The sequence below is a fragment of the Dermacentor variabilis genome, chromosome 4 (assembly GCF_050947875.1).
Source record: "Dermacentor variabilis isolate Ectoservices chromosome 4, ASM5094787v1, whole genome shotgun sequence".
NCBI lineage: Eukaryota > Metazoa > Arthropoda > Arachnida > Ixodida > Ixodidae > Dermacentor > Dermacentor variabilis.
Genome location: NC_134571.1, coordinates 155,754,027 through 155,777,095, shown reverse-complemented (window position 1 = coordinate 155,777,095; position 23,069 = coordinate 155,754,027). Strand labels below are relative to the sequence as shown.

Sequence of the window (23,069 nt, the reverse complement as noted above, 5' to 3'; positions counted from 1 at the left end):
CGCTGTAGTATGCAGGAGGGTAGTAGCTGCAGTAGAACTGGTTTTACTTAATCGCAGCTAGTTAGTGTCAATACCGCACCGCTGTCGGAGCTAGTTAGAGGAATTGCAGTGGTGCTTGTTTTGCTTTATTGGAGCTAGTTGAGGTAATTCTGGCCCTGGTTGCGAAGGAGAACAATACCGGAAGTTTATATATACCAGAAACTACAAGAGCAGCAACGCACAACTTCGAAGGATTGCTCTTAAACCGGCATATGTCTGAGTGCTTATTCGCTGCTCTGAACCGCATCGTATGCACGTTAAAAGCCCAAAAGGCCACGCTCAGCTATGTAAAAGTTGGGTGAACATCAAGTCCTTATTGGTTGTATTTACAGGGCACCTAACTCACCCGTAGATGTTATTTTGCATTTAAGAAAATTTATGGAGTCGAACATGCATCAAGGCAATAACATTATACTTTTAGGTGATTTTAACTTGGCCGGCATTGATTGGCCGACACTTTCACCGGGACAGACTGAGGTTTCAAGTTGTGACCAGCTTTTGGAGCTAGCTTTCTGTTTAGGCCTAACCCAGGTAGTGACAGATTATACAAGAATCTGTGAGACTAAGTCATCAATACTTGATTTAATTTTTCTGTCAAATTCTTTAATACCACATCTAGAAATATGTAAAACGGAGGATGGTCTTTCGGACCATAAAATGGTGCAAGCATTTCTAAACTTAGGACCTGTACCATACCCATGTGCTCTTCATGAAACATTTTTGAAGTTTTCCTCTGCCAACGATGTTGGTGTGTTAGACTTTTTAGAGCGTTCTTTCGATCATTTTGTTCATCTTGTTGAGTCAAATACTAGTACAGATAATTTATGGGACTACTACTTTGCAACGGTCATGGATTGTATTAAAAACTACATACCAAAGTGCTATAAAAGAATTAAAAGGAAAAATCCTTGGATTACAAGGGAAGTTATACATCTAAAGAGAAGATTAAGGCGAAAACGTGGGGACTGTTCGAGGAATCCAACCCCCGATAAGAAAATCTCAATTCAACACATGAGCCATGACCTGAAATGCCTTATAAAACAATCTAAAGACAAGTTTTATAATGTGACACTTACGAAGTTCCTTAAAGAGGCACCGCAGAAGTTCTGGCGGTACGTCAACCCATCTACAAAACCGTTATCCTCAGAATCCTGCAGCACTGCTGCAATGCAAGCTGATAATTTTAATACTTACTTTGCATCCGTTTTTACTAAAGATAATGGTCATACACCTCATATAGCCTACACAGCTGCTAGACCACCCATTGCAGACATTGAAATCAATGAACAAGGCGTTTTAAATCTTCTCCTGAATATTGATGTTAAGAAGAGCCCTGGTCCTGACGGCATTCCAAATGAATTTTTACGTAGATATGCAGAATGGAACTCTAAATACCTAACTAAAATTTTTCAGTCCTCTGTTGATAGTGGTTGCTTCCCGGTAGCATGGAAACGCGCAAAAATCATACCTATACACAAAAGTGGCAGTACAGCAGAAGTGGCAAATTACAGACCAATTTCTATTACAAGCGCGTGTTCTAAGCTCCTTGAGCACATTGTTAATAAACAATTAGTTTCTTACTTGGACCAATACAACTTGTTTTTTCCTGGACAGCACGGTTTCCGAAAACGGCTTTCAACAACTACCCAACTCATTGAAATTGTACATGACCTCTCTGAAACGTTAAACTCCCGTGGTCAAACAGACATAATCTTCCTCGACTTTGCGAAAGCATTCGACAAAGTGTCCCATCCGAAGTTAATCATAAAAATTGATTCTGTATTTCAGAGCCCCGCAATCACTCAGTGGTTTTCATCTTACCTTTCTTCTAGAGAACAATATGTTGAATTCGGGGGGTGCACATCACGCCCTTCCTGTGTTGTGTCCGGAGTTCCGCAAGGAAGTGTCCTAGGTCCTCTTTTATTTCTGATCTTTATAAATGACTTGCCCAGTAATATTAGTGTCCCTGTCAGACTGTTTGCTGACGATTGTGTGATGTATAATAAAATTCGGGATAGTAATGATCAGGCCAATTTACAGTCTAGTTTGCAAATAATTAAAAAATGGTGTGACGACTGGCAGATGGAACTAAACGCAGCTAAGTCTGTTGTTATGTCCATAACGAGAAAGAAAAAAATTTTGCGTTACCCTTACAATATAAATAGTATAACTATTAGCAGAGTCGATAAACATAAGTATCTAGGAGTAACGTTCACTTCTGACCTCAGATGGAATCAACACATTGACGCTGTATGTGGTAAGGCCAGCAAAGCGCTCTGGAGCCTAAGACGGAATATAAGTGCGTCGACACCTGAGGTCAAAATTTTAGCCTATAAATCGTTAATACGTCCTATCTTGGAGTATGCTAAAGCTGTATGGGATCCCTACACTAAATCCAACCAACAAAAGATTGACAGAATCCAGAGGTTAGCATCAAGGTTCATATTTAACAAGTATCGCTACTGCCAATCCCCCACCGAACTTTGTAAGCTTGCCGACTTACCTCCGCTAGACTTACGTACCAAGTATGAGCGACTGAAACTAATCTACCTTATCATTAATGGTCACTTGCTTGTCGACAAACACAACTTGTTCAAAATCTCGACAAATGAAACATCCAGACATCGTCATAGCCAGTACATCACACCCCCTCAGGTCAGAAATGACTGTTTTAAGTACAGTTTTGTCCCGAGAGGCATTACGGAATGGAATGCGCTTCCCGACTCTGTCATGTCGGCCTCATGCATTGAGGAGTTTTTGCAATGTGTACATGTTATTCTTTTCGCCGCTAACTAATATGTAACTTTGTCAAAGGTGTATCTGTTCATTTCGTTTATTATTTTGGGGGGGGAAGTTTTGTAAGGTGCATAAAATCCAAACCGATTCGCGTCCCTGCTGAAATGTCTGCTGCTGTTCATTTACTTGCTTTTGTTGTCATACTGTATCCTTGTATGTGTTTGTATTTTCCACTCCTGTAAAGGCCCTTCATGGGCTGACAGTATTATTAAATAAATAAATAAATAATAAAACTTTCCTGTACGAGGGTGCCTTTCAAGCTCTGTGAATGCATAGTGTGGACACGCATACACTGGGAGTCTGCAATGAGCAGCCCCACATATGTAAGCATTAGCACAATTCGTTAAAACTAGATATCCCTGCAATTGCAATTTCCGGAACGAGCTTTCAGCGACCATTGTTTTACTTGTAGGGACGAAGCTGCAACAAGCTCAGAGACAAAAACAAAGCCTGAAAGAAAACCCACAAAGACTGAATATTTATTAGCCAAATTAGTTAAAATCTAACATGAATAAAATTTTGAATCCATAATGTAATACGGCCACACTTTATTGCACTCAGTCGAAATGCTAGCGCCATATATGCACTGAATATAACGAATGTGTAACATAAGCTGGTCAAGTGATTGCACCACGTACCATTCAACACGCTTTCAGTGAGCGGAAAATTGGCTTGAACTTGCTGTTGCTGTCTGAAAAAAATACAGTGGCTGTATATGTGCAGTACTGCGCAGCAACATGCAAACAGGTGGAAACAGGCGAATTTCTTAGGGCACAATTTTAATTCGCCCCCTCCCACACTTTAGAACAAGAAAGCCAGAACAGCAAATCTCAGGAAAATATCCTTCTATGAGAAAAGAAACCAGGAGGCACGTCAGTGAATTGATAACTCAAAAATTTGGCAGTTTCGGCTGAAAGGCGAAGTGCTGACCGCGATAATGAATGTATGTCGTGCCGCTTGAGATTCTCGAACGGTGTTCTAGCTAATCGCTGGTCCTACTAACGTGCGCGCGACATACACGAGAATGGCGAAAATTCTGGCACCCTCGAAAATTTTAACAGCCTTGGAGGGCCTGTAAGATAACGTACAGACGCCGCTACGCTGCCTATAATCATCCTCACCAGGAAATTTACATTTCTCTCAGGAGTGAGCACTCATATTGTTTCGCACTTTTAATGTTTTATAGCTACAAAAGATATAAAATATGTGGAGTGTGATTGATATGTTTGATTAGATTTGTTTGAGGGCTGCCGTTCTCAAAATCTTGAGGAATAACTTACGCAAGACCGTAAGACCTTGTTTGCACTACTTTAGTGATTGAATAGCAATGTACTGGCGCTGAAGTCGACAGCGAAGATTGTCCGGAGTGTCCTTATGATTGCTTTTGCAATCAAAAATGCGGTGGCGTTCTGTGAAATTTCGATGGCAAGCTTACGATGCGTGAAAGTATGTGTTTGCAGGCAGCTGAACAGTAACACGCCGCGATTGTTCTTCCTCTCTTTTTTGTACCGCCAAATACATTTCACATATCACATATACAGCCATTTGCACGATACATATACTCATTGACAATGGGTAAGTTCATTCCACATTTTTCTAACAAAGATCATCTAGCTATTTGATGATGATAATATGATGCAATGTTTACGGGGCGTGAAAGAATACGCTTGCAGTCGACTAAACTAGACGACACCATCAAACTGAAGGAGGCTCGCGATCCAGCTTATCGCGCGTCTCATCCGAATCCCAGCTCGCCGTCTGTGCCTGCATGCTTGAAAAGAGTAGCAACATGGCGGCGCCCTTGTGGCTACCGGTATCAATCCATGGCCGATATGGGAAGCCTGTCATACAGCGTTGGTTACATTAATTCTGCACTCGAAGAAAAACGGAAATTGCTTAGCGAGGGATCGCTGGCGGTCAGTCTGCCGCAACTTCAGAGTGTGTATCCATATGAGACAAGCATTGTAAATGACGCTAATAAAGAGAGCCATGCAATAAATGCAAAAAAAATTGCGTAACCCGCGCTATAACGAGGTTTTGCGTTGCTTCATGATAAGCCGCAAGTGAAATATAAGCTTGAAAACTCTTACATGAAAGAAAACGCCATGGCTGGTCAGTTTGTTCAATATTCGGTTATCTGGTAATGCCGCCTACAGTGACTGCAAGGTGTGCCTGAAGAAAACCTGAGAATTTTTTTTCGAGCCCCTGTAAGGGTACAAGAAGGCTGCCTTTATTGTAGCGAATTAATTTTGTTGCCTTCGTCACACCGCAGCCCATGAACGGGCATCTGAAGTCACAAGTTTGCGCAACCTTCAACAAGGGATACTTCAGTTTTACGGGGCCACCGAATCCGCGAGCACGGAAGGAGGAAGTACTTCTGTTAATATAGAGAACAATCAGCGTTAAAAAGATCATGCATCCTGGGAAGGCAGAAACGGAGGGTTTGCACACAAACGACAACGTCATTGCAGGATGCTCTGCCGAACTCCAGCTTATGCAGGGCTGCTTAATACCCATGTCAAGCGGGCAAGTTAAGTGCACCTACGGGGAGTGTATTTCGGGACCTTGAGTGACCCTTTAGGCCACGTGGTTCTAAACGGGAAAACAGAGCGCACTCGCAGTAAAGAAAAATTGGCGACCGACTAAGCGCGCGTTTTCTGCTGATGCTCATTAAAAAGAAGAAACTTCTAAAAAGAGTTTTTTTACTTTGTTTTACAAATAAAAACAAACTTGTATTTTTTCTCAGCAAAAGAAATAAAGAATTCTCTAAGATCAGTGTATTGCAAGTCAATGCCGGCCAAGACGAACGCCCAGGCAAACCACAACAGTATGGTACTGTGCGACGAAGCGCCATTTGATCCTAAAAGAACAGAATATCAGTTAGTTCTGCTCTGATTAATTTGTTGAAAGCTGTTCAGCAGCTAAAATGAGCGTCTCTTGTCCTTTATTTATTCGTAACATTTTGTACCATAGAAACTGCTGGTGGCGGGGCTACGCACTCGACCAGCAGAGTGCTTTCCGTGAACTCACCCCGACCGGAGTGCACTGTTCTGCAAGTGTCTCTCCACATGCGACATTTGGATTTGGCAAAGTGCACTTAAACCGAGTAAGACTAGGTTTAAGTGCACTTAAGATCTGCCGTAGAGCTATGTGGAAAACACGCGGGCACCAGCGCTTTTTCTGGAAACTTCGATGGCTCGTGCATAAAAGCCGGCGCGCTTGACCGGCAGATCAGATTTTGGACGTTCGCCGACTGTTTTCGCCGATGTCGGTCTGCGCTGAGCGTAACTTGCTTTCCTGGGCACAGGTTCACCCAATTAAACGCAAGTTTCGTCATTCCTGGTTTTGGGAAATAACCGTCACTACTCCGTGGCGATATACTGCCGTAAGGGTGTATATATATATATATATATATATATATATATATATATATATATATATATATATATACAGGATGTCCCACGTTATTTTAGCTACACTTCCAAAATATGCATACCCCGCGTACCTGGACCAAACCAAGGCAATATTGTTTGCCGTCACTTGGTGACACTCAGATTGTTTCTTTTCATTCCTGCCTAACTGCCTAACTACTGTTAATGAATTAACCTACCTCTCATTTATTATAACTAGATTAAAAGCGTCAATGCGTGAATTGTAGAGCAGCATCTAGAAACTGCCGATACAGCTCTTTTTGTAGCTGAATACGTGTTACATAAAAGTGTGTTACATAAAAGTCCTTGAATACACGCAAAACTGCCGAGTGAGTGGCAGCTAGAGGCTCTTTGTGTGTATTTGCCGGGTTCTTTTCTGCTGCGATCTTTAGCAGGCGGTGGCAGTGGCCGTGCGAGGGAAAGAAAAAAAAGATCCAGAAAGCTCGCCTTGGGGCATCCGCGGAAGCGGCGGTGGTGTTCATCCCATTAGCTTCTCAAGAATGCCTGAATAAAGTCTACCGTGTTACTACCTGCGGATATTTAACGAACACGAACGCTTGTGTAGCCTCTTCATGCACTCACACAAAGCTTCGCTATATACAGATTACAACTCGTTGGATATGCTGCATTTTGTCAGGAAAAGGAATGTTCTTTGGACATGCGTATAAGGTACTGTTCTAAGCAATCGATGCCCAGAAAACGTAGAAACATTGTCCGGAAACGTCCGTATTAGGATGTCGGCAAAAATATAACGAGCAGCGGAATTTACCGTCCTTCTTTGATGTGACAAATTCTATAGTGTGATACATGAAAGTTTTGCGCGGCTTTCTTTTTTCATTTCTTTAACGGACGCGGCTTGGATCTCTGAATATGGAATAGAATTCAGTAATGCACTCTAAAACAATTTCGCGCTCTTTGGCTTGTCCCAAAACCACATTCTTATTCTATCTTGCATGCCCTTCGTTCTTTAAGCGCTTCGCACACAGTGATTTCTTGTCAAAAACGCAATAATTAGAGTGAGCGCGTGCCGTTCATGACCCGGAAGTATCGAATTGGAGCGCAGCGTTAAAGTGAGAAAATGCTGTAATATATATATATATATATATATATATATATATATATATATATATATATATATATATATTGTACGATCGTAGTTGACCCAGCGCGGTCCACGTCTGTTAATTATTATTTTTTTTGTGAGAGCAAGCATTTGGACACTCAAGGCGTATTTCCGTCATCGCATCGCCATGAAGTTCCGTGTAAAGTCCAAGTGGCGGCAAAATCGCGGCTGCACACCGTATGTTCTAGCTGCAAAGGTAATCATGCGAGTGTTAGCCGAGAAGGAGATAAGGTTGATGCGCGGGGCCTTCTCGCGCGATCATATACGGGAGGGACGCCCTCTTCTTACGTGCAAAGAAGGAGCAGGCATGTGAGCGGGTGCTGGCGGGGCGGGGGGGGAGGTCAATTTGCGCCACCTGTCCGGCCGTGAAGACGCGTTGCGCGGCTGAGTGCCCCCTATATAGGTGGCATTCTGCGTTGACTACAAAGGTCTGGTAAGAATACATGGGTGATAGCTTTGTGTGCACCGTGTTCGCTCGTCTGGCTTGCGTCGAAGCGAGCAGCAACTTGAACGGGAATTTCCTCGCCGCCTCTGCTCCTCTTCATCGATCACTGAGTTATACCTGTTCATGTTTGCCCTTGCTCGTGACACCGTGCTCATTAATTTAATTGGGAAGCGGATGTTTACAGCAATTTATCCAGCTGAATATATATGAACCATGTGTCGTTGTAGTTGTGTAATATTTCGCTATCCCTAATGACGCTTTGCCTTTCGAGGGAAAATGCGACTTTTTTTTTTACTATAGTGTACTTAGGGGTGTAATGGGAAGATTACGTTCTTCGGCAACTCAGGCTCATAGCTCATTTGATTGATACTTTAAAGAAAAACATCGCACAACCTCCACGCTATACTATGTAGAGGTTCCCAAGCGGCGACTGCTTAACTTTCGGCAACTGACGCATGAAGCGTCACTACATCAATATTACGGCACAGACGCTGCATCTGCAGCATTTATGCTCGCTCACATCTGCAGTGTTGTTCACTAAACTGCAGGTACATGTCCTCAGCCACGGGGTTCATTAATTCCGCGGCAGCAGCAGATTTCGCCTTTCCATGAAGCGGCTGACACGGGCATCGCATTTGCATTAATGTGCATTAATTATCGTGTACGTGTTGTGTAGTGGCTTTGTCAGCAGAATCAGTGAAGAACAATGACAACGGTTTGAACGTGTAGATGATGTGCAACCAGCCGTCTTCGCCGGCTTGGCAGAAATTTACATTGGAGTAGAGGGCTGCCATAAAGCCGTGTACAGAATACTTAAGAGATGGGCCATATTATCTGAAAAACGAAAGACTAAGACTTGAGGGGAACAATATCGTGCTCTCCGACGGCAGACGGTTTTAAAGGGTGCTTGACACAACATGCAGGCACATTCTTGTGCACGCACTCTTCATGTTCAAATGGAGATTTTCTGTCTACATCACCAGGTGAAAGGGTTGAGATTTACTAACACAAAGTGTAAGCCAGTTTGTCACGTCGTCGGTGTATCTATAAGGTGTCCGTTGAAGGCTGTTGACGGTGGGTTTTCTCTCGTACCTAATTCTTTCGGCCGTAGGTGGAGATTGCTACACCATGCAATGTATATAAAAGGCGGCTGACGATATTCACGGAGTACGGCATCCATAAATACGAACGTGGAACAGGCAAGTGCCCATGATAATGCTGTGTGTGTATATGCGTGTGCGTTTCATCTGCTGAAATGAAATACACAATAATGAAGCCAGACATGGACCATCTCCACTTTCGAACAAGGACGCATTGTTTGGAACCAGCTGAAACTGATATGAATGGTATGCATGATAAGCATATGCATGGTATGCATATGTAACAGATTACATGGTCTTTGTCCTATATTACACAGCAACACGCCTTGGTTATATCGAGTTCTTAATTTCGATAGAGACCGTACAAGGCGATATTACGTAAGGGGTGGTTCTCAAGATCTGTGAAACCCGTGTTTAACTAGTTGCTGGCGGAGCAAAGTTAAGCAAGAGAATAGACAGACAGCTAATGCCGAGTATACCGAGCTCCTGAAGTGGATATCCCAGCTGCATCAGCCCAGTGCTACCCACAGATTTGTATATTGCAAAGATGCGACCACTGTCACGTTTCTAAAGCGCTTTGCTTTAGAAAAACAGCTTGGGAAACGAAAACAGCCGGCTGAAAGCGGAGTCTTGCGCCCTCGACGCTTTCAGATATGTTACTTGAAGTTAGCAAGAAACTCTAAATTAGAAACGAATGAGTGGAAGGGCATATATTGCTGTCCACATACACTGAAAGCGCTCAATGGTGTTTTTGCACGAAGCTATTGCCAATTATTTTTTTCAACAGCTTCTTCTTTGAGGTAGGAACGGTCAAAACAGGCAAGCTACATAGTGCAGTCATTCCATGAGCTTCGTTTCAGGTGTGTTAGACGCTGAACAATTTTACCTCAGCTGAATATTGGTATACCATGCAGTGCTATCACTTTAAAATCTTCAGCTGCGGTAAAGTGTCCAGTTGGAGTAAAACAAACATTCAGTATACTTCTGCACAAATTAGAACTCTTTTATGCATTCTTCCCTCCCCATAGCCATATTGCTAACCATAAAAGTAAATCTACCTATGTTTTAGCATAAATTCAAATTTCGACCATTACTAGCCGAAGCAGGAAGTGAGATCGTGAAATAAATCGCAACATGATCCGAATTAATTTTTCACACCACGGGAACGCTACCCACAAACCTAAGTACAATAGAGGAGCATTGTGAAATTCGGGCACCATCAAAATGCCACCGCAAGGGCCGGGAATGTAAAGGCCGCTCCACACGGCGGACCAAATTGCTCTTTTGGACCGCGGTCCGCGCATCACGTGAAGGACATCACCAGTTCGTGCGGAGTGCCGTTGGCCCGCGCAAGACCGCGGCCCACGCAATCCAACAAATCTTCGAGGCTTTTCCCGCTTCAGTTTTGGCGGCGGACCGCATGCAAACCGCAGCGATTTTGGTGTAGCCAACGAATGTTGTCCGGCAACAGAGTGTCTTCAGCTAAATCCAATCTAGTTTTCGGTTCAGCAAAAGCCAGTGGTCTCATGTCTGCCGTTCCGCCTACACGTGCGTGCCGAAGATATATCTTTTAAACACCATGTCCTCTTGGAGTGATGAGGTCTTTTATTTTGTATCCCTCCTTGAGCAGTTACTGGCTTAGTGGCACTTGATCGAGCCGGAATGATTATAATAATAACGCGAAAAAGCGCTAGTGTATAGCTGGTTGGTCTGCTCTCCCGTCTGCTATGGCTGTCCGCCGTGTAGATGGGGTCTGCGCCGGACCGGACCGCGGTGGGCCGTGACGTCGCATCACGTGACCAACCGGCCCGCAGACATAGTCCGTCGTCGCGATCGGCCTTAACGCGCAGCCTCCCGCTCAGCGTCAGAGCGCCACAACCACCAATGGACGAATAATACCTACATGTGAAAGTCAGTCAGCTTAAGCTAACTATATTACTGTAAGGTTAATGCTAAGGCGGAATCGTGGAAGTTTCTTATGACATTATCACTTTCAAACGCTATCAGCGAAAAATGAAGGACGAATAATTAATATTTTGGAAAGTATACATGCTGCGTAAAATGTTTTCTGCTGTATGAAGCAACTGACGATGTCCAATATGGGAAATTTGTTTTCATTTTTGTTGCGTTCGCGTTTCATCCAAATGAAACCGACGCAACCTTATCTTGACGTGCCGGCTTTTACAGGACGAAGCGTTTATTGCACACATCCGATAAGTTATAAATAAAATTTGGCCGCTGCCTGCATACATTTGAATAGACACACACAGGTACCTCAACAGCTATTGTTCCAAGTGAATATTAGGAAGGAAATACACACACGTTTACCAATTTTGTCACACACGCGATACCACGATGCGTCATATAGCGAAACTTGCATCATCGGTCTGAACACGCGAATATCCATTTACGCGAAGCCTTTGCGACAAGCCTGCATATTTCTCGCAAAGAAACGCGACAAACAATACTCTCTCTGAGAATTCATTGCACAGAGGGACACGCCAAGGAGGCGTATAATGTCCTGCGTATGTTATGCGTGTTATGCGTGTCTAAGTGTCATTATTTACGCCTACAGAGCATACATCTTTGAGCAGTATTTCTTGTTATGCAAATCGCGAAAAAGTCGCGTGACACGATAACTGCGCCTGCATTTAGCAAGGACGGATGCAAATTTTGTGCTATTGCGTGCAAATGTTGCATTAGAGTGAAAGTAATGCCATGCGCACACGCACTGTTTCGTCATCGTCTACGCAACAGGTTGACGGCGACAGCGAAGTAAAGTGGTGTCCCATCAGCTCTGATAAGCTTTTAACTCTGTCACGCAACGCTAGCCCATTGCAGGCAAAGTGAAAATGGTGTTAAATAAACATAGGAGTGGCTGTGAGCTCGTGTAAGGCGCCCTAATTTTGTTCTAGATTCAAGCGCTAATGTTGGTCTCATGCATTAGGTAATTTCCCAGTTTCACGTGCAGTGGTATTTACAAAATGATCGTCAAACACGGAACGAATGGGTAAAATAATTTTCACGTACACAAATACAATGTTTACCGATCACTCGGTCATTACATATAGAAAACGGTAGAGATAACAGCCAGATATCGTAGCTCAGAAACTTTATTTTTTCAAGAACAGTCTACACAGATACGCGCCTTTGGATTCATAAAGTACCGGCAAACTTCGCAATGTTGCGTCTCCGCACAACCAGCGTAACGGCCTTCAAGATTAGGATGCGCTGTTTTCTGTGCAGTGGGGGACATCCTTGAGTATCAGAATCCTTGGTCTTGTCCCACAGCGGTCGTCCCCATTTGATGTTGTAACGGCATACAATATCTCCTGCCGTCTAGCCAAGATTTGTCGCCAAAGCGGAACCAGTTGCGTCGCCCAAGATTTCTGGTATAAAAATTTGCCTGTGCATAAGTGGGCCTCCAGCTCCCTTTGGTAGTTCTACACTAGTGTGACAATGGGCGAATGGCGATATCCTAAATCGCTGGTGATGGTAATGTCATGTGATGACATTATCGGAGGCTACATGTTGACTGAGTCTTGTAGCAATCGATGTCGTGTAAAATCTAACTCCCGAACGAACAGTATATATTAATAAAGATATACACTAGCCAGTATAGATTTTGGAGACCACGGCATCATGGAAAAATTTAACAATACATTGCAGTATAGCAACACACATATGTATGGTTTCACTTGTTTTCACCCGGTACCATCAGGTTGCGAAAAAATAATTCGTGGCACTGTTGGTGTCTCAAATTTTATTGGCTAATGTACGTGTAAACTGCCTTTCACACTACTCTATCATGAGGAAATATAAAGTGAACGTGTTGGTACGCTCGTAAGCTATTGTATGACTGCTGCATTTCAGCCTCCATTGTTTTTCAACGATCTAAGGGAAGCCCATAGGATAGGATAGGAATAACTTTAATAAAGTGCCGGCAAACGAGGGAAGCCCAATTTTCCCGCGAGGAAAAAGGTGAATAAAGTATACACGACGAAAGCTCAATGATGAAAGTTACCAGAAAGGTGTAAATGTAACCATTAATTCCTTAAAATTATGCAGATTCCACGCATCTGTTACAATCTGTGAATGCAATTTTTATAAATATGCAGCACAAACGTTGATACTTTCTCGCGCGTGATTTTGTTGTTCATGCGGTGCGCCGCTTACAAGCTACGCAGAAACACATCCACAATATTACTTAAAATGCATTATGCACAAATACACCAACAATGAACTCATTTAGTGCGACATTAGCCTACTTTCAGAGGGGACACCACCATTTTCCAGAAAACTATTTTCTTTGCAATGCACACAACATCACCCTTGACCATTGACGCATCGACTGTTACATCCTCCAATAGGGTGGGAAGACACCACAACGTTTTATAAAGTACCGATCATGCGCGATATCGGAATTCTGAACGCTTGATCCGTCCTGACGGTATATTACCGCAGTAATAGAGAGAGAGAAAAGGTTATTATATAACATTTTTTTTTTCAGATTAGGAAAAGGTAGAAGAAGACGAAAAAGAATAACTTCATTAACATGTCCGGGGACTAACTGAGTGATTGACCGAATATCCGTGCATAGGCTTCGGCCACGAACCCCTGAGCTCTGGCGGCGTCCTCGGTCCGGTGGACGGCCCAATAGAGCTAAAAACTAAAATAAAATAAAAACAAGATAACGAAAAGCAGGCTTTGCGGTGCTATAGTTGAAGTGCCTAAATTTAGTCGGTTGTTTTATTACTCAGCGGGTAAAACAGCAAGCGGTCTAAGATTACTTTCCGCTTGACAGGCGTTCCACTAGGAAGGATGCAATCATTCATTGTAAGTTCTCAACTCTGTAAACTGGCAAAACATATTTCTCACAGTGTGGATAAGTCGGGACATGTCTACAGAAGATAGTATCGCAAGTTTCACTGGGCCGCCGGTTAAATGCATTTGAGGCATCGTGGCGGTAGTGGTCAGATGCTTTTCTTCCGCCCCATAGGGCGTGGGAGGTGCTGGCTATGAGAAGGTGGCTCGATATTTTGTGATGACTTTCACGACAATCATCATGGTCGGATGAGAAATAAGCTTGCCGACACACTACATGTGGTAGGGAGCTTTTGCCTCCTGTCGTGGTAAAACTCTGGTGCGCTGTCGAGTCAGAAGTCAAAAATAAAAGGGCATCAGATGTAGCTACATGCTCAGCAAGGACATGTGATAAATACTCTAGACAGACCTAGACGCCATTGGAAGGAGCATCGCCTTTAAACCCAATACGAGGAAACAAATTTCAAACCAGATCCTCAAGTAAAATAACGCACTAATCTATGTCAACAGGCTTTCTCAAAAGTTTCCCAGCCACGTTGCGTACGACCGTCAGGCTGACTACAGGCCGTTTAGAGAATTTATTCATTATGCAGTAAGTCACAGTGTCTTAGACAATAAAAGCAGCTCTCGTTCACTGTGCAGATAAATAGACTACAGTGCCCAGAGACCCTAACCACAGACCAGAATAATCTGCATGTATGGTGAAATTGCGGAGCAGATTTTTTTGTTGTTGTTGTTGAAAAAGGCTGTACTTGTACAGTGAAACTGTATGAACACTCATCTGGATTTGTAAACATCCACTCCGTAAATGAGCAGGATTTCAACTTGGCACAGTCATCCCCATGTGGTAGTTTACAGCAATATTTATTTATTTATTTATTCATTGTTCCTTCAAGGCCCGAAGGCATTACAGAAGGGAGTGAAACAAAATAAAGAGCATGTAGAGATGACAGGGCATAATTATAAAAATAGTGCGGATTAATGAAATTATTCTTCAATAGTAGTTCTAAAAGCAGATGTATCGGTTATGTTAACAATTGAGGCCGGCGGATGATTCCATTCGTTGGTAGTTTTAGGAATAAATGAATAAAAATATAGGTTCCTGCGACAATGTGGAACGCTCAATTTATGGTGATGGTCAGTACGAGATATGTATGCAGGTTCGGGCAATAGTTTACTTTTTATTTTCAGATTATAGTAATACTTTTTGTGCAGCAGTGATAAGCGTGCTAACTTCCTACGGGATGAGAGGACATATTTTAATTATTATTATGAATATTTATGAATAAACAAAAATAAAAATATGCATCCTATAAACCTACATGGCAAATAATAGAATCATTCTTTATCTTTGTTAAGCGAAAAATTGTGGCAGTCAATAGCCAACCTTGTCTCCATCATCATCATCATCATCATCAGCAGCAGCAGCAGCAGCAGCAGCTTGGTTACGTCCACTGCAGGGCAAAGGCCTCTCCCATACTTCTCCAACTACCCCGGTCATGTACTGATTGTGGCCATGTTGTCCCTGCAAACTTCTTAATCTCATCCGCCCACCTAACTTTCTGCCGCCCTCTGCGGCGCCTCGCTTCCCTTGGAATCCATTCCATAACTCTTAATGACCATCGGTTATCTTCCCTCCTCATTACGTGTCCTGCCTATGCCCCCCCCCATTCCTTTTTCTTGATTTCAACTAAGATATCATTAGCTCGCGTTTGTTCCCTCACCCAATCTGCTCTTTTCTTATCCCTTAACGTTACACCTATGATTCTTCTTTCCATAGCTCGTTGCGTCGTCCTCAATTTAAGTAGAACCCTTTTCTTAAGCCTCCAGGTTTCTGCCCCGTACGTCAGTATTGGTAAGACACAGCTGTTATAAACTCTTCTCTTGAGGGATAATGGCAACCTGCAGTTCATGATCTGAGAATGCCCGCCAAACGCACCCCAGCCCACTCTTATTCTTCTGATTATTTCAGTCTCATGATCCGGATCCGCAGTCACTACCTGTCCTAAGTAGATGTATTCCCTTACCACTTCCAGTGTCCCACTACCTATCGTAAACTGCTGTTGTCTTCCGTGACTGTTATACATTACTTTAGTTTTCTGCAGATTACTTTTTAGACCCACCCTTCGGCTTTGCCTCTCCAAGTCAGGGAGCATGCAATGCAGTTGGTCCCCTGAGTTACTAAGCAAGGCAATATCATCAGCGAATCGCAAGTTACTAAGGTATTCTCCATTAACTCTTGTGCTCAATTCTCCCCAATCCAGGTCTTTGAATGCCTCCTGTAAACACGCTGTGAATAGCATTGGAGAGATCGTATCTCCCTGCCTGACGCATTTCTTTATTGGGATTTTGTTGCTTTCTTTATGGAGGACTACGGTGACTGTGGAGCCGCTATAGATATCTTTCAGTATTTTTACATACGGCTCGTCTACACCCTGATTCCGCAATGCCTCCATGACTGCTGAGGTTTCGACTGAATCAAATGCTTTCTCGTAATCAATGAAAGCTATATATAAAGATTGGTTATATTCCGCACATTTTTTTATTACCTGATTGATTGTGTGAATATGGTCTATTGTTCAGTAGCCTTTACGGAACCCTGCCTGGTCCTTTCCTTGACGGAAGTCTAAGGGGTTCCTGATTCTATTTGCGATTACCTCAATAAATACTTTGTAGGCAACGGACAGTAAGCTGATCGGTCTATAATTTTTCAAGTCTTTGGCGGCCCCATTTCTTATGGATTAGGTTTATGTTAGCGTTTTTCCAAGATTCCGGTACGCTCGAAGTCATGAGGCATTGCGTATACAGGGTGGCCAGTTTCTCTAGAACAATCTGCCCACCATCCTTCAACAAATCTGCTGCTACCTGATCCTCCCCAGCTGCGTTCCCACTTTGCATAGCTCCCAGGGCTTTCTTTGCTTCTTCTGTCGCTACCTGTGAGATTTCGAATTCCTCTAGACTACTCGCTCTTCCATTATCCCAATCCAATTGGATAATTTGCAATCCAGAAGATTGGAAAATATGTAGCACCTACATGTATTTCCGACAATCGGTTATACAGTCTTTTTTGCTTGATATAGTGTATCTCTTGTGATTTCTTTAACATAAACATGTGACATTTTTTTTGAAGTAACTAGCTTTCTTTGGCAGTAGGATGCACTGTTCCGTTTCTCACCGAATGTGCCCGCGCTCCTAAAGTCCGTTTAGTGTGTGGCGGACTGGCCGCGTAACTTCACGATCGGCTTCGAGGAGGTTTCGTCCACTAGAGGGTGGTGGTGAGATCGGTGCGTATGCGTGGAATGTTTTGTCACTGGACAACAAGGACGATAGCTTTGTTTCTAATGTCCGGTTTACATAATTGTCTGCATTTGCCTCACATCAGGTATGAAAGAAGAGGGTGGTGTGGTTTCTGCAGTAGCGAAAACACACACACAAACGATCAGAAGCAGTGCATTAAAAATGTGTGTACTGATTCACCATCGAAAGTACAGCAAAGCAGAAGTATGTCGATAAAAAAATAAAATATCGCATTGCCCGCTTGAAATATTCACTCACCGAAAAGCATTACACATCACTACATGAAGTTCAATCATAAAAATGCCATAACGTATATAAGATTGCCTTCTTCACAGTCTTGCTGGTAGGCCCGATACTTATCAGTGATTCAGGAACTTGCACGGATAATTCAAAGGGATCAGAAAGCACTCTGCCTACTTAGACAATCACCTTGGATGGTTTCTGCATATTTTGTTTCTGATGCTGTTCTTCATGTCCTGCTTTGTTTCCGTAATGTTCTGACACAAATCTGAACTATAATAAAATGATAGCTTTAGTTGCAACCTAAGAGCCTGTCCGTCTACTTAGTTTCATCAGTTCGAGTCCTTAAAGGCAATTTTTTTAGACATTCCCAAATACCATCTATGGTATGGACAAACACCCACATGATGAGATTGACGAACAGCTGCACCGAAAGACGGCCATGCCTCCAGGAGAGACGCGGCATTGCAAATATCGGCTGGATGGCAGTAGTACTAAAAAGGTATCAGGCCTCATTGAATGAGTGTTCATTTAGCACGGTGTCTCAACGACGATTCGAAGACAGGGAAGATAGACTAGGGGGATGGGCAATATCTCTTCACCAGAGCAGTCTCTCCAGAATACGCAAAGCACTACGCTCTCCCACAAGCTGGTACAAAATCAGATGGAATGTGTGCGGTCAAATTAGTTTCGAGAGGTCTGGATATCATGACAGCAGTCGAGGCAGATCTGCGTCATTCAATCGGCGTAGCTTTCTCGTAATATTGGGTTTTGTTTGTGGACCAGAATCCCGTTTACGTTTCAATTGATTGCTGCGCCAGCGCTTAAGGATTTGCGCCATTAAGGAGTGCATTCATATCAGCCAAAAGTATGATTCAACAGACCAGTTTGTGTTATAACCTGAAGAAGTGCGTTTGGAGATAATGGTATCATGGCTCTTAGAAGCATGTCTTGTTCGGTTTGACGCGATTCGTAATGAATACGGCACGGGTCAAACTCGTCGCCATGTATAAAACATAGGTGAGAGGGTGATGAAGAGTCGATCGCACTGGTTCAAATTAGTGAAAAAATGGTCACATCGGCTTCATCGATGAGGACGGCAATGTCATCATGTAAAGGCACAGCAAGTGCAATAGGGCTGTAATGAACTGCAAGCGCATTCGGGTGCGTGAGCAGCTCTTTTGGTGTTAAATGTGCTGAAGTTGGCGTTGAGAACAAGCCGAAGCGTCTTGCGATTCGTGGTAGGGTACATTTCGGCAAACTTAGCGTTCAGTTAGCGATATTCGATAACAACAGCAAGGAGTCCGTCTCGTTGGTAGTCGCAACAAATGCATGTGTGTGAACGGTGCTGAGAGAGTGATATGCTATGGTGGAAGTGCAATAGCTGGTCAGACTATCGCTTTAGACATGAACTAGGTACCCAAGCAGTAGTTGCTTATATCTCTGCTCGAAAGCTGCATGTCCTTCGGGGTGCCTGTGTCCGAAGTTGTGTGATATTCCTCTGTTGCTAACGATGACAATCGCATCAAGTGATATTTGCAATGGATTTGAGAAGCGTTAATGGTGGCCTTCCTTAGAGGCATTACCTGGGAATCAGCTCCTAGACAGACGCGCGTACCAGGTTGAGTAAAAGGATGCACCTGATACGCAGGTTTGATCGTCGACTGGAGCCCTGCGGTAAGAAGGACGCCCGTATATGTTGAAAACTGCAGTAGCACCAGGCGTACAGTTTTCGAATATTAGCGCATGAACCCTTTTACCAGCAAAACGCAGACTCCACTGCTAGAGGAAAATGTATCATTCTAACGATACCATCTCTGTTACCGTAATGGTCTGAAGTGACATCGCTATCTTACGCTTTGCTTGTGCAGTTCTATTGTGAAGTAACCCACAACCGACGGCCTAAAGGTGGACAGAATTTATTTATTTATTAATTTACACATACTGCAGCCCCTGCTGGGGCTATAGCAGGAGTGGATAATACACCATAAAACAAGAAAGGTTACTCAACATTAAGAGAACAAGGCGAAATGCCAAGGTAACAGTAAAATGCATAGTTAAAAGGGAGAGGTCTGGACACCGACCAAAAATGGTTTAAAATAGTTATTTACGTTTCGGCTCCCCCACGGGAGCCTTGTTCACAATGAAAGAAGCGGCAGAGCTGGGGCCCCTTTTTATGTGCGTCTCAAAACATGATTAAGGCACCTGGCATACATGGGCGGCAGATTGCCTTCGTTGCGATTAAGAGTGTGCGCCGTGGTTTGAATGATTAGCGACTCAAGATAAAGACGCGAAGAATGATTTCGTTCCTTGGCAATCACACGAGATTTCTCCCAGTTAATCTTATGTGATGTGGCTGCGCAGTGTTCGGCCAAGGCATTCGATGCAACGTGTCGTTTCTGAACGTCATTCATGTGCTGCTTAAGTCTTGTTTTGAAGTTGCCGGTTTCATCGACGTAGACATACCGACAGTCCGCACACGCAATGGCATACACTACGCCTGGGAACATGTAATTTTCCAAAGGGTCTTTCACATGCACGAGCTCGTGTCTAAGTTTCCGGGAGGGCACGTGTGCAGCCTGCACGTCATATGACCGCAGGACGCGTGCAAGAGTCTCGCTTACGCCGGGGACGTACGGAATCGAAGCCTGTCTTTTGGGGGGTCCAGCCAGGGTGGGTACTGTGCGAGCCAGCTGGCGCCCTACTGAGTCAATGACGTACTCAGGGTATCCACAAGCCATTAATTCCCTCGACACAAGTGCATTGTCCGCCATGTGGTCTTCCGCTGTCGTGCACACGTTTTTTTGCCCGGCGAAGAAGAGAGCCGACAACAGACCACTTTTGCGAAGCAGGGTGCACCGATTTGTAGTTTAGGTAGCGGCCCGTGTGAGTGTGCTTCTTAAATACCTTGAATAACAGGTTTCGCCCTTCTCGCTGCACAAGGGTGTCCAGGAACGGCAGTTGCCCTTCAGATTCCAGTTCAACGGTGAACTTGATTGCTGCTTGTATATTGTTTAGGTGAGCCGTGAAAGGGTCAAGGTTTTTCCTTTGCAAAATACTGAAACAGTCGTCGACATATGTGAGGAAGACTTTAGGTGCCGGTGTAAACGAGGACAACGCTTGAGCTTCGATAGCCTCCATTGTTAGGTTAGCTACTGTGACGGAAATCGACGCACCTATTGCTGCTCCGTGTACTTGCCGATAAAATTTCTTCTTGGACGTGAAATACGTATTTCATAGGCAAAATTTTAGTAGCCTACCTAGGTCATGCACATCGATGGGGGATCTGTCAGGCAACGTCGGGCCTTCGTCAAGGGCGGCGACGCAAAATTCCACGGCCATGTCAATTGGTACGCTTGTAAACAGTGAGACCACGTCAAAAGAAACTAAGACTTCCTCGGGGTGGACGCTTGTCCCTTTAACCTTTTCAATGAAGTCGTACGTGTTCCTTATGTGCGTGGCACGTTTTCCAACGAGTGGCGAAATGATTCTGTGAAGAAAATTTGACAGCTTGTGGAGCGGCGAACGTGTGAAGTCCACCATAGGGCGCAGGGGAACATCGGGCTTGTGCACTTTCGGTAGGCCGTATATTGCTGGAGCAGATTCATTGTGGCAAATCAGTCTGTAGTACAACTGCTTGTGCTGAGGCGGCACCATACGGAAGACGTCTGCGAGCAGTTTCTGCAGGTCCGTCTGAAGCTTGGGTGTCGGGTCTCTTGCGACGCTGGCGTACGTGTGAAAGTCACTCAATAGCAAGCACATTTTTTCGATGTATTTGCTCCTGTCTAGAAGGACGGTAGCGTTCCCCTTGTCGGCGGGAAGTACGACAATATCCCGATTCTCCTGCAGCCTCTTGACGGCATCACGTTCTTGCTTGCACAAGGAGTCCACGGTGGGTTGGGCATGCAGCTTCGACAATACGTTTACAACGCATGCGCGAGCCTCGTCACGGCGGGATTGGTCGACCAAGTTCACAGCGCGCTTAGCGGCGCATATTACTTTCTTCGTATCCGTTGCAGGTCCCGTGTTGAAGTTGAGACTGAAACTTAGAACTGCCATTTCGTAGCCGTCAGGCTGGTATGAGGACAAGTTGTACACAGAGTTTTTGAGGGCATTTGGCGGACGTGCTGCGCGGTACTGCTTCAGCCTTTCGAATTTCCTGTCGTGGCATTGCTCATCTTTCCGAGCGCAAAGATTGGCTTGAAAATTCGCATGCAGTTGTATGCGCGCCACTTCTTCTGGGCAGTGATCCTCGAGACGCCGCCGAAAAAAGAAAGCATCATTCCTAAGTCTTCGTACTTGGTCCTTGCAATCCATGATCCTCGCTTGCAACAGATGCCGTTCTGCCTTGGAAACCACGCTTATTCCAAATCTCGTCGACACGGGTCTCTGAACACGTAGCGAGCGCGGGATCAAACCCTGGGACTTGCAGGCAAGGTTGAACATCAGATGCCCGTTGAATGCCAGAATGCGCGTAGTCAGTGAGACGAACCGGCGAATTTCAGTGATAACTTGCTGGCCGTACGCCTGTCGCAAGAGTATGACGGAAGCCCGTCTGGTCGGGATGATGCATAGTTAAAAAGAAGAGATTTTCAAAACAAAACCGGCAACTTCAAAACAAGACTTGAGCAACACATGAATGACGTCCAGAAACGACACGTTGCATCGAATGCCTCGGCCGAACACTGCGCAGCCACATCACATAAGATTAACTGGGAGAAATCGCGTGTGATTGCCAAGGAACGAAATCATTCTTCGCGTCTTTATCTTGAGTCCCTAATCATTCAAACTACGGCGCACACTCTTAATCGCAACGAAGGCAATCTGCCGCCCATGTATGGCAGCCGGCTTAATCATGGTTTGAGAAGGTCGGTGTCCAGACCTCCTCCTTTTAACTATGCATCATCCCGACCAGACGGGCTTCCGTCATACTCTCAACTTCATCCATTTGCGACATGCGTACGGCCAGCAAGTTATCACTGAAATTCGCCGGTTCGTCTCACTGACTACGCGCATTCTGGCATTCAACGGGCATCTGACGTTCAACCTTGCTTGCAAGTCCCAGGGTTTGATCCCGCGCTCGCTACGTGTTCAGAGACCCGTGTCGACGAGATTTGGACTAAGCGTGGTTTCCAAGGCAGAACGGCATCTGTTGCAAGCGAGGATCATGGATTGCAAGGACCAAGTACGAAGACTTAGGAATGATGCTTTCTTTTTTCGGTGGCGTCTCGAGGATCACTGCCCAGAAGAAGTGGCACGCATACAACTGCATGTGAATTTTCAAGCCAATCTTCGCGCTCGGAAAGATGAGCAATGCCACGACAGGAAATTCGAAGGGCTGAAGCAGTGCCGCACAGCACGCCCGCCAAATGCCCTCAAAAACTATGCGTACAACTTGTACTCATACCAGCTTGACGGCTACGAAATGGCAGTTCTAAGTCTCGGTCTCAACTTAAACACGGGACCTGCAACGGACACGAAGAAAGTAATATGCGCCGCTGAGCGCGCTGTGAACTTGGTCGACCAATCCCGCCGTGACGAGGCTCGCGCATGCGTTGTAAACGTATTGTCGAAGCTGCACGCCCAACCCACCGTGGACTCCTTCTGCAAGCAAGAACATGATGCCGTCAAGAGGCTACAGGAGAATCGGGATATTGTCGTACTTCCCGCCGACAAGGGGAACGCTACGGTCCTTCTAGACAGGAGCAAATACATCGAAAAAATGTGCTTGCTATTGAGTGACTTTCACACGTACGCCAGCGTCGCAAGAGACC

At 44.5% G+C, this 23,069-nt stretch overlaps 1 long non-coding RNA gene across 1 annotated transcript in view; it reads right to left on the bottom strand.

Moving 5' to 3' along the window:
• LOC142578020 (uncharacterized) overlaps window positions 1-23,069 on the bottom strand; it is a 218,090-nt gene that overhangs the window by 151,901 nt on the left and 43,120 nt on the right. Inside the window, exon 2 of the long non-coding RNA XR_012827132.1 lies at window positions 3,474-3,526. This is a non-coding gene — a long non-coding RNA (uncharacterized LOC142578020). The remainder of the gene's footprint in view (window positions 1-3,473; window positions 3,527-23,069) is intronic.